The 12,276-nt window shown below is 37.1% G+C and overlaps 1 protein-coding gene and 1 pseudogene across 1 annotated transcript in view; one reads left to right on the forward strand and one right to left on the reverse strand.

Moving 5' to 3' along the window:
- Window positions 1–12,276, forward strand: part of LOC131778413 (fibropellin-1-like) — a 72,679-nt gene that overhangs the window by 37,765 nt on the left and 22,638 nt on the right. The window lies entirely within an intron of this gene.
- Window positions 11,273–11,924, reverse strand: LOC136283907 (uncharacterized; annotated as a pseudogene).

The raw sequence follows: 12,276 nt of genomic DNA on the forward strand, positions 1-12,276 counted from the left end.
AAATTTATTCCTTTATTTGTGGATCCTGTTTAGATTGTTTTTTTTTATCATTTTACTCTCCTTCATACTTCTTGGACACAACAGGTACAAAAATTGAAATTTGTTTTGATTTTGTAGTAGATTTTGTAGGTACACTGAGAGGCTGGTTTCAATGAGGTAAAATATTGGACAAGTTCTCGTTTTTAACAAAGCCAAACTTATCATGTCAGTGATTAACTTCCCTTTTTGTTTCAGTTTATTTTCCAGTTCTTTGTATGAAGAGAATGCTCTAGTATAGTATAATATTGGTCAAGAGCGGTTTCTCGAGGTTTGCTGAGGATAGTTTCAGACATACCATGTAGTCGTGCGAGTGCATATCCCTTTTACGATGTACACGAAAGCCTCATTTATGGGGTTTAAACGTTTTTGACGCGTCTTTGAGAAGGGCTAGAGTAAGTACTGGGACAAATTTCATGCTTATGCATCGATTAATTCGAAACTTCAACTTCCCTTCCCCGTGGAAATTGAAATCTTGAAAATTAGTTCTTCAAATTCCAATCCCCGGGGCCAAAATTGTGTTCAAATGCCCTACCCAAGTTCTTTTTTTTTTAAAAAGGAAACACGGGCAACTCACGGGTATTTAACTGTCTCCCGTGCCTGAGGAATGGGAAATTTGGACCTTATGTGGCTGGGGTGGGGAATTTGAGCCGGAAATGTAAGTCTTTCTAGAGCGATAAAGAAGTAAAGGTCTGCAAGGTCTAGAGTTTTAAAGCCCGGTAAATGAATGGAAAGTCACGGATTTGAATTTGTTTTGTCGATTTAACAAACTTTTCAAAAGCGATTTGTCTAAAAGATATCGATTGTGAATATTTTTTCGGATTTGCAAAATATTCTTGGATTGTCCCTTTTCGGCTTCCGTTCCTCTCTCATTGCCATCAAAAAATAAATGAAATATGGTTTCTTAGGTCTTGGATCTTAACTTCCGTTTTCGCTATAAACGACAGTTCAGAACAAGAATTCAAGAAACTATGAATTCGAATTCATAGTTTCGTTTTTCATATAGATTAGGTGTAAAGCTCGTTTAAAGCCACCGAAAGAAGGTTTAAAAAATATCCTTCCCAAACAGCCTCTCAAAGTAAAATAGATCTTAGAGCAATTAGCGATTGCGCGCGCATTCCAACGAGATGACATTTATTTCAAACAACTTTCATGTCTGTGCCCTTAATGACGGCGCTTCATGTGTGCATTTAGCGCTCACCGTTGGTGAAAAAAAAAATTGCAAGGAAGTATCCTGAAAGGTTCGGTTTCCTTTATACTGATAAGAACATTGAAACATATCAAAAACGAAATTAAGACCCACTCAAAAACGTGATGCAATTTACGTAATAGCCAACGAAAGATATCTGAATCGTTGACGTGACAAGGACCAACTACAAATGTAGCTCACAGGTTCTGATTTTGAGTAAGTCTCCAATCACCACCAAATGAGCTGGTTTGGAATTCACAAGAATCTTCTCTTTTTCGGAATTTTTCGTTCTCAAAACGGTAAGTGAAATCAACCCTTCCGAGTATTATTACCGGATCGACTGTTTACATTCATTGGGTAACCAAATATTTATCCCATTGCGACAATGTCGCCCAGACATATTTGCTTTCGCTCAAAATCAACAGATACTTCCGTAATATCAGGAAAACTTCTGGAATTTGCTTTCATTCTGGACGAAATAAGTACTTGGACTTTATTTCCGACCGGTAAGCTGATTTAAGAGCTGGTCCCTTTAAATTTCCCCCGTTTTTTTTTATTAATGCAATCAATTCATCCGTAAACAAACATTGTTCCAAATAAATGGCAACCTCTGAATCGAGGTAACATTGGAGATATCATGCTGACAAGTTGGGGTACATTTATTACAGTTCAAGGCGGCGCAAAACGACCTTCGAACGTTGAGATAACCTGTAATCAAAATCTGTCATCTCCCACATTTTTTCCAATAAATGTTAAAAAAGGGTAGATTTTTTTTATTTATTTCAAGAGATTTTAGGATATCTTTACGACAGGACTGGAGTTGAAATCATAAGAACACCTTCGATACGCCATGTTGGCGGACAAGTATGGGCGGACATAGTCGGCTTTATCGATTTTATGCCAAGCAAAAACAGCTGGAACTTTTTAATACCCATTTCGTGGTAAGGACCCTAAAATTAGCCTTCATGCCAAATTTCAGCCGAATCGGTAAGGTTAAGTGGCCGCGATTTTTTTAAAAAGTTCGAAACTGACACACTATTGCTCTCAAATACCTTTGCATATTTCATTTCATGAGATGAAGCCTCCATGTTTAAAGGTAATTTTCTGTGTGGAAAACAAATCCACCTACCTCAACAAATAAATAACCGAGGCCGCTTAACGCAAATTTTTGTTATGAACCCTAGTGAACCCATGCACAAACAACCCTTGCCAAAATGGGGGAGACTGCACAGTAACTGGAGATGATTCTTACAGCTGTAAATGTCCCGACGGATATTATGGAGAATCTTGTAAAAAAGGTACAGGTACGATAAATATGATCATTTTAGACATTTATTGAACATAGAAGCGACTAATTTGCCAATCATAACGGACTACTTCTCTGCCAATCATAATGTTTCGTTTCCTCAGTGAGCCCCTGTAAATCACATCCATATATAAATGGTGGAACATGCACAATGACGGGTCTTGATTCATTCTCATGCAAATGCACTGATGACTTTGAAGGAGACACCTGCGGAAAGCGTGAGTGAACTTTTAACAGTACATTAGTTATGTTAAACGAATGCTTTTGTGCTTGTGTAGATTTATTTCGTAAAGAACGTAACACAAATATTCTGATTTTTCTACAGGGCTTCCTTGTCCACCTGGTAAAAAGACGGACGATTCTCAAGGCCGTTGCTGTGTTTTTCCTTTCGAGTATGGAGGAATAACTTACCAATCTTGTACCAAGGTAGCTCATCACAGATTGTGGTGTTCATTTGACAAAGTTTACAAAGGACAATGGCCTTACTGCGGTAAGAAATAAGCATCCCAAACTTGAATACAAAACAATCCTTATGGTAGGATCATCGGCTAGAATAGCCAGTTTTTTCATGAAATGTACTGATTGTGATTGGAGCTAAAAAATGTAGATGCTACTGTTTAGAGGTAGGAAATTTTGGGGAAGTCTTTCAAAAAGTTTTTTGGAGAACCTTGTATGAGGTGCTACTGAGAAACCCTGAATAAAAACTCGGCATACCCTAGGGCGAAAGTGTTAAGAATTTTGACAAAAAACACAATTTACATTTTAAAAAATGAACATTCGAAAAAATTATGTTTTAACGAGAGACAAAAGTCATATTCTGTCTTACCAATAAGCCATCCTACCAGTGTAGCCCCAGCTGCATCCTCGACGAACGCAGTTGGTATCACGGGCATGATCTTATGGGATACACTGTTCCGGTTAGGGATATGAATTCACCTTTTGTCCCAGAGGGGCTTAAGTGCAACTTCCATTTCATATTTTTGTTTATGCTTTACTTGGTAATGTAATGTTTCCAATGATCTATGGCAAAGCGCAAAAAGTTCCCCTTCCAAAACAGGCTCGGTTTTCTTCCACCAATTCGAGTAAATAATAGTTGTTGTCTATCTTCCTGTCAACGGAAAATGACCCCAAGCAAAATCTCTTTTGCGTTTTGCTACTCTTCCGAATCCTATTTGAGGTGTTTCTATTATTTAGTCTTTCACAGCTCATTGTGATGCTATGATTTGATGGGTTATTTTGTGATCATGGATTATTGTTGACATTCTTTTGCAACAGTTGATGAATGTGAGTCATCTCCTTGCAAGAATGGAGCCAGTTGTAAGATTACTTAAGATGGTTACAGTTATCAGCCATGTCCTGCAGGATGGGATGGGAAAAACTGTGATGAAGGTTTGATGCGTCTTCGAATTAACTATCTTTTCGGTCTTGGGAAATCTTTTACGGCCAGCAGCTTAGTCCTCTTTCAAATGAAAGTCTCCTCAATTGTTTTTTTCTAAGAGAATGAATGAAAATTTTGTTTCTCCAAACCTTTTCGGTTGCCTATGGTGTCTGTGTTCCTAAGTATGGTATTTGCCTGTGTAGGTCCTGCGGACGATCATCGCGTTGTCTGGCAAGCTCAGTTTGAACTAGAGCAATGCTACCGGTTCTTTTACTCGCTAATCTAGGCTTTAGGAATAAACTCTTTTTGTGGGTAGTCTGTACTGCCATATGCGCTAAAAGACACTCGACGTGCGAAAACGTTGATATGCGCGTCGGATGTCAACAGTAAATGGTCTAGAGCCATTGGAAGTTACCATTACTTCCAACTTTTTCATCCTTCCAACTAATTGGTGAAACAACGTTCTCATTTTAAATGTCTTCAAATCACTTCAAATCTATACGCTTTCTGGGCGAAGCCAATCAACTTTTATAGTCATTACAATTAACGACGTCTGAGTTAGCCGTCTCATGGAACAAATAAAGGGTTTCGAAGAGGAACCTAAAGATTCTCTGTGTTTTGTCTTTAAGTTTAAGTCGCTGTCTTATCAAGTTTGAGCGTAAATATATAGCACGTAGTATACATTAATGATTAATACATGAAACATTGCTACCCACACGACACTAAATAACCGTCAAAAAGTAGCTTTCACCAAAGCAGACAGGATTCCGACAACTGTTAAATTCATTTGGAATCCCTCGGCTGATAAACCCCAGTTGCATTTTCGCCACAGATCAAACCCTCTTGTGACCATACCTCGTTTCATCCAGTTTGCCTTCAAAGTAGGATTCGGAGTATTTCCATAAGAATCAAGGATTCACCAAGATTAGTTTTTTTTCAGTCCCTTATGTTTCTGCCGAGACCTAAGGTTGAAATTTTGAACAATTTATTATCAAACATGGACTAAAAAAGTCAGACTTCTCAATGGACAGATGCTTTCATCCATCTGTTTGTTTGTTTTTTCCACCAGACTCGGACTCAAGTTTTTCCACAAGAATTGAGGGTTCACCAAGATTTTTTTCAGTCCTTTATGTTCCTACCGAGACCTTAGGTGGAAATTTTGAACAATGTTTAGCCAAACATAGACTACAAAAGTGAGACTTATCACTTGACATGTTTTCATCCATATGTTTGTTTCTTTTTCTCCACCAAATTCGAACTCAACATTTTGGCCCATTGACTTCTTCCAAATTCTTTTGCTGCCGTCGCGTGGAAATCTGAAGGATGTTTCAAAGAGCACAAGAAGAAAGCGAAAATGGTTCTCGGATGTAAAATCGCCACCGTCCATGGAAAGAAACTAAGCATTCAGGACGTATTTGAGAAGTGCAAAATTGCAGCGGAAAAGAAAGGTTTCAAGATTTTTGGTATTCGAGTGAGTACAAAAGATTTGTTTAACTTAACCTAGCATTCATAAGACTATTTAATTAGTTTCCATAAGCAAGTGTGTGAGATATCCGACTCAGTCGAACGAAACACTCGGTTGCATAAGCATAACCAAAATTGCAGTACACCTCTTTAGGCTTGGTTTGTAGTGATCGCTTTAAGAGCTAATGTCAGCATGCATCAAACAAAGAGCGGCAAGTCACCCAAAGTTTGCTTTCACTCCTACTTTCATATTTTGTAGCCCAATATGTTCTAATAATTGTGGTGTAGTTTTTTTTGTAAAAATTTAATTCAGTTTTCGAGAAATAATTTTTTTTTCGCTCGACTGCTCAAATATGCAAATTTTCACCGTTAATATTACCCGAGTTGTGTGACTCTTTGTTTGATGCTACTTTTCGACATGGGAAAAGGAAGTCGGACAAAAATATTCACCAAAAATAAATATTTCTTTGCCAGCTTCAATAAAGACAGGGCACTAAGTTTAGGTAATAAAATAAAGTATTATGTTGACAGAAATGCCGGAGGTCAAGTGGAATCGTTACATGAGGTCACACAACTTAGGTCATATTCACGGTGAACATTTGCATATTTAAGCGGTCGAACGAAAAAAGTCATTTCTCGAAAATTAAAATAAATTTTCACAAAAAAACTACACCACAATTATTAAAACATATTGGGCTACAAAATATAAAAGTAGGAGTGAAAACGAATTTTGAGCGACTTGCCACAATATTTCCAATTTCTTCGATGGAGGCTGACATCCTCTCTTAAAAACGTTCCAAATGCGATTTTCTTAAGGTAACTCACAAGGTAGACTGTAATCTTGATTCCCAACCATTTTTTCTATCTTCTTCTCTATTTGTTGTACAGAAAAGGAACAGGTGTTTTACAACTAGTGATGGAAAAGTGCAGGAGTTTAAAAAGTATGGAGTATCATCCAAATGCAAGATAGATGACAACGGTCTTGGTGTTGGTATGAAACTCGCCAACTTTGTCTACACCAGGTAACTTGGATAGGGGCTCTTACTCTCATTCTCTTCAATGTTAATTCTCATGCTAAAGGTATAGCAAAGAATAAAAGCCAGAACAACAGAAATAACAACTATTTATTTTCACTAAAGCATCTGAGCGGGCCGGAATCTTAAATTCTCAGATCTGATTGGCTAATCACGTCCTCGTAGCTGGTCCATTTTTTTTTTTATGATACGGACTACGTAATGGAACTTTTTCCGTACAATTTACAGCAAAGCAGAAAAGGCAGACCAGCAGAGAAAAAATTGGATTATTTATTCGCCAGTCTAGGTCAGTCCGTACGGGAAAAAAACTGTAAGGGGGGGGGGGGGGTTGCTGACCTCACTAGTCTTTGGATACCAATAAGAAGAAAAAAAATTAACAAAACACTATACAAAAAACAATTATCAAGGATATAAGGCAAGTTACGAATAAGATAAAATTTAAGTAGCGACATTTAAATAACACGGCACAGTAGCTCAATATTAACATAAACGATATTTTTATTACCGTAGTGATTCGATTTAGCTCCTGGGCGCTTATTTACTTTTGGTACCTCAAGGGAGGGTGCCCATCGGACACAGGGGGCTTATTAGGGACAGGACGTTATTTCATCTTTTTAGGAACAGCATAATGTGCAAAACAAACCATTGACATTTATTTTAAAAAGGATCAAAAACAGACTGGTTCCCCCTGGATCCTTCATGAACCTTCCTGGATAGAGCGACTAGCGGCAGCCAAGCAAGTGTCACAAAATTTGAAAATGAGATATGCATTTAATAGATGAGAGACTGAAACGAAGACCACCATTCCTGCAATGAGGCTTTAAGTGCGCAATTAAAGGAAGATGAACCACGGTTGATCTCAATGTACATGTATTATTGGAATGAGGATACTTTCTCAATAGAGGTGCTTATTGGTATAGGGGCGCTTATTGACAAAAACAAATTCGATGGGCGCTGATTAGAGAGGGTGCGCTTATTATAGCGAGAGCGGTAAATCGAATCATTATTATCACACAGCCATTAACATAAGATTTCTATTGTTCACATGATAAATCGAGTTTCTATTTAAATCATCTTTTCTAATCTTTTCCTTAGGCTGTAAAGATAGGCTCCATGCAGAAATGCAGCTATGCACAAAATGGATTGGATGGAATTAGTAGTTCTATCTGAGTAAATTGAAAATCTTGTTGGGTTAAGGGTTATAATTCATTAAAGGGTTAATCTGAATTAAATAAAAAACGCGGCACAAATGGGAAGAGTTTTTGTCATCTTTAGTTGGTGTTTTCAGGAAATAGAACGAGTGATCATATGAATATTGAAGTCTCCCACAAGATGGTTAGAAAGTAAGAATGAAGGTAACTGATTTTACAACGTCAATTATGTCACTCCGACTTTCATGGATTGGAAGATTTCTAAGCGATAATTTTTATCCCTGGAAAGCGTATCTATTACATTTACTAAAACCTTTTGGTGGATAATTTTTTCTTCATTGTGATTATAATATTAATGACTATAACATTTCCCCAATATTTTATAAGGAGATGTTACACTGGTGGTCAGATTTTCGTTCTAGATTTGATCTTGTAAGTCTACGTGAAACAATCATCTGGAACAATCATAACATTAGAGTAAACGGCAAACCTTTATTCTATTATAATTATAATAGCGCAAATATTATTCTTTTAAGCGACTTAAAATTTGATTTGAGTAACACAGAGTCCTTTAACCTTGCAAAACGTAATGGTTTAAAAGATTCCAACTTTCTGACCTGGACTGGTGTTCGTTGCGCAGTACCAAGTCATCTAAGAATTCGATGCCACGAAATTAAGAAAGATCATGTCAGATGACTGCAATTTAAAATCGGTGATAAAATCTTTGATCCAGCACTTAGCAAGTCTAGGGATTTCTACGGTTTGCTTATATCCAGTAAGGCGACAGAGTCCAGAGGCTTCACAAAGTTGAAATCTAAATTTTCTATTGATGATGTGGAAACAAAAAAGGCCTTCTCATTAATAAGGTCCTGTATCTGCGAGACATATGTGCAATGCTTTCAATTTAAAATACTAAATGACATTTTATTCACAAATTCCCGCTTAGCTAAGATAGGTTTAATACAAAGCGATCTTTGCACTTTTTGCAATACCAGTGCGGAAACAATTGATCACTTATTCTTTTACTGTGTTTACTCACATGCATTTTGGGAAGAATTTGAATCTTATTGGATCGCTATAGCCAAAGAACAAAGGAAACTTGAGTTAAAGACTATTTTAATTGGTGTCACAGATACTAATTGTTCTTTATTTAATTACTTAATCATTTTAGGTAAGCTACATTTATGGAATTGCCGTAGGAATAATAGTCTTCCTTTTTTCCCTTCGTATAAGGAACTAGTTAAAAGAAAATATGAAACTGAATGTCACATTGCGGCTAAGTTTAATGATAGGAAGATGCTAGAGGCTAAATGGAAACCCATTTTGAATTATAATTTAATAGATACATAGGTGTGTAAGTGAAAAAAAAAAACTGTAAAAAGTAGGGTAAGAATTGCAGTCTAAGGAAGTATTATATAGTAAGTAGAATAAGTAACGTCTTGTAGGTGGTATTGTAAGTAGTGTTCGTCTTGTTTTGTAAAGTAGTGTTCTTCGTGTTGCAATTAAAAAAAAAAAAAAAAAAAAAAAAGAATGAAGAATCAGAAAATCTATGAACTTCTACTGGGAAACGTTTATAGTTCTAGTTCGCCATGCTCACAAGGAAGTAAATTATTTTTCCCTTTTTATACTTAAAAATATAAAACCACGCACCTTGATGGTTGGATGCTCAGGTGAACCAAACTGACTTTTGTTTCGCATTTCAGTTCAAATAGTAGTAAGTAGTTAATATACTGCAAGAAAGTTTTAATGATTTCTACAAACTCAGCGGCCAAGTTTCTTGTAAACCTATAGAAGTGCTTTCTAGAAAACAGATATCGTTGAGAAATATTCTCTCAAAATATTCGCGATTACGGGAGCAACGGGTGAAGAAGGCACGACTCGCACACCAGACTATAAACCTAAAATCTCTTTCCTGTATTTCTTCGCTGTAGAGTCCGCCTTAGATCTTTTAAATGTAATAATAAGAACCTCTTCGTAAGGCTTCACGCGAACTTATAAAAACTGTCGTCACCTGTTGAGCCGCTACGCAAGCCGGTGCTTCTGCAGTGTTCTTTACCATCCGTTTTATTTGCTAATGTATAATTTTAAAGTTCTTATTCAAGTTCTCATCAAGTTCTCATCAAGTTCTCATCAAGTTCTCATCAAGTTCTCATCACGTTCTCATCAAGTTCTCATCAAGTTCTCATCAAGTTCTTATCAAGTTTTCATCAGGTTCTCACCAAGTTCTCATCAAGTTCTCATTAAGTTCTCATTAAGTTCTCATCAAGTTCTCATCAAGTTCTCATCAAGTTCTCATCAAGTTCTCATCAAGTTCTCATCAAGTTCTCATCAAGTTCTCATCAAGTTCTCATCAAGTTCTCATCAAGTTCTCATCAAGTTCTCATCAGGTTCTCATCAAGTTCTTATCAGGTTCTCATCAAGTTCTCATCACGTTCTCATCAAGTTCTCCTCAGGTTCTCATCACGTTCTCATCAAGTTCTAATCAAGTTCTCATCAAGTTCTTATCAAGTTCTCATCAGGTTCTCATCAAGTTCTCATCAAGTTCTCATCAAGTTCTCATCAAGTTCTCATCAAGTTCTCATCAAGTTCTCATCAAGTTCTCATCAAGTTCTCATCAAGTTCTCATCAAGTTCTCATCAAGTTCACATCAAGTTCTCATCAGGTTCTCATTAAGTACTTATCAAGTTGTTACCAAGTTGTTATCAAGTACTTATCAAGTTGTTATCAAGTTCTTATCAAGTGGTTGTCAAGTTCTTATCAAGTTATTATCAAGTTCTTATCAAGTTGTTATCAAGTTCCTATCTAGTTCTCATCAAGTTCTTATCAAGTACTAACACAAGTTCTTATCGTTGACTGCAACTTTTTTGGCAGTGAGAAGAGCAACACTTGCGATTGTCATGTGCCTTCCCTTCTTTAGACTCGATCCGCCTGCGATCATTCCGAGCTCTCTCTTAACTATGAAGTTATCGTTCAAGTCCTTCAGAAGTTCGACAGGGAGAAAATGAGCTAATGCTTTACATAGGAGCTGAAGAAATGTATCAACCATTCCATCAAAGTCTTTAAAGACAACGAAGCTCCATATCTCTTGAAGTACATCTCAACATCTTCTTGAGCTTCTCAAGCTTCTTGACTTGATCTTAGTGAGAGATACACAAATCATCTCCTTCGCTTGATACTCAATACTTCTCATTCTTGAGCTTTGATATCAATTTCTACTGCTCATCTTTCATCAACTCACCCGCGTTATCCTTAAAATGATCTTCATATCCTTGGAAAATGTTGTGTAGAAGAGAAATAATATAGCAGTGTTCTCTCTGAATGGTTTTGCGATGCTTGTCATCCGTTGTGTGAGGACCCAAACGCTGATTTCCTTATGACTTGCGCTGAATGCCAAATTCACGATTTCATTCGTCCTCTGCTTCACATCCCTAGAAGCAGCACAATCACCGAGAATGATCAGTGTGTCAGTTCCCTCATACACATAACTAATAATCTTGAGCCAGTCATCAATCTGGTTTTGCTGAGGAGTTAAAATAAATAAGTCTTTATCCGAATCTCCGAAATTATCATACGTCTCGTTGTGGACGAATGTTGTACAAATCAGGACAGTGTAATCGAAGTTCTGAATGAGTTCGCTGCTCAACAGATTAATCAGGTGTCTTTCTCTCTCCTTAATTAGAAGGTCCGACTATTAATGTGATGGATGGAATGTTATCAGGATTCATATTTTTTATTCATTTCATTGATAAGCTCTTCGAGCCGGGCCGCGGAGTGATAGTGACCATGAGTAAAAGTCGACATCGTATCTTCTCTTATTATTCTATTATCAGTATTAGTACTCAAAGATATCTTGTCTATCGTCTCAGTGAAGACCTCGTGTTTATCATCATGATTACATTCATTTTCCTCATTTCCATGTTTCCGCGAAATAAGCACTCTTGTAGGCTTCATAAGTTATATTCTTCTTTATTACGGCCTTCTTAATACCTTTACACTTTTTCTCCTCTTTTCCCTCAAACATCTTGTACCTGTAGAGTTTTGCTCTCAATCCAACAAACTCTTCAACGACCTTTCCACCAGCTTCATCCTTCATCATTCCCACGACCTTCTTGTTACGACCATTTGGGATCCCTGACACGCGATCTTCGGGGTGAGTACTAGTGTCGAGCTTGTCTTCAACATCACCGCACATATCCTTGTAGAAGTTTTCAATCGCAATCTCATACATCAAGCTGTCAGTGTCTGTGAAGAGAAGCTTTGCACGATCTCCAGCCTTCGGTCAGGCCGCAGAGCTGCCATACTTCTTCTTGACGTAGTTATAGTGGAAGTCATACATTAGAGTCCTGCTGATATCAAGGATGCTCATTCCACAATATACTGGCTTATTAAACTTAAGTTGTCTTCTTTACATTAATCGTTACCAAATCTTCATTGAATATCGTGCAATTCTTGAAGTTTGGTTTGGCTGTAAGTTCTAGTGCTATCTTTCTATCATTGACTAATCTCACACCTACTCAATTCTTGATGTTTTCCACACTTTTTGTGAAGACAGGGTTGTTCATCAATTTGAAGAATTCTTTCTCGAAATCATTCTTCGCATTCGCCCGTAAATTAGTATTGAGCTCGATGTAGCTCTTAAGCCAAGGTTCTTCTTCGAAACTTGTACCTCTATGAATCTTTTTGATCCTCAAACCGAGATCAGGATATTGTTTCAGTGT

The sequence above is a fragment of the Pocillopora verrucosa genome, chromosome 10 (genome assembly GCF_036669915.1).
Source record: "Pocillopora verrucosa isolate sample1 chromosome 10, ASM3666991v2, whole genome shotgun sequence".
Lineage (NCBI taxonomy): Eukaryota > Metazoa > Cnidaria > Anthozoa > Scleractinia > Pocilloporidae > Pocillopora > Pocillopora verrucosa.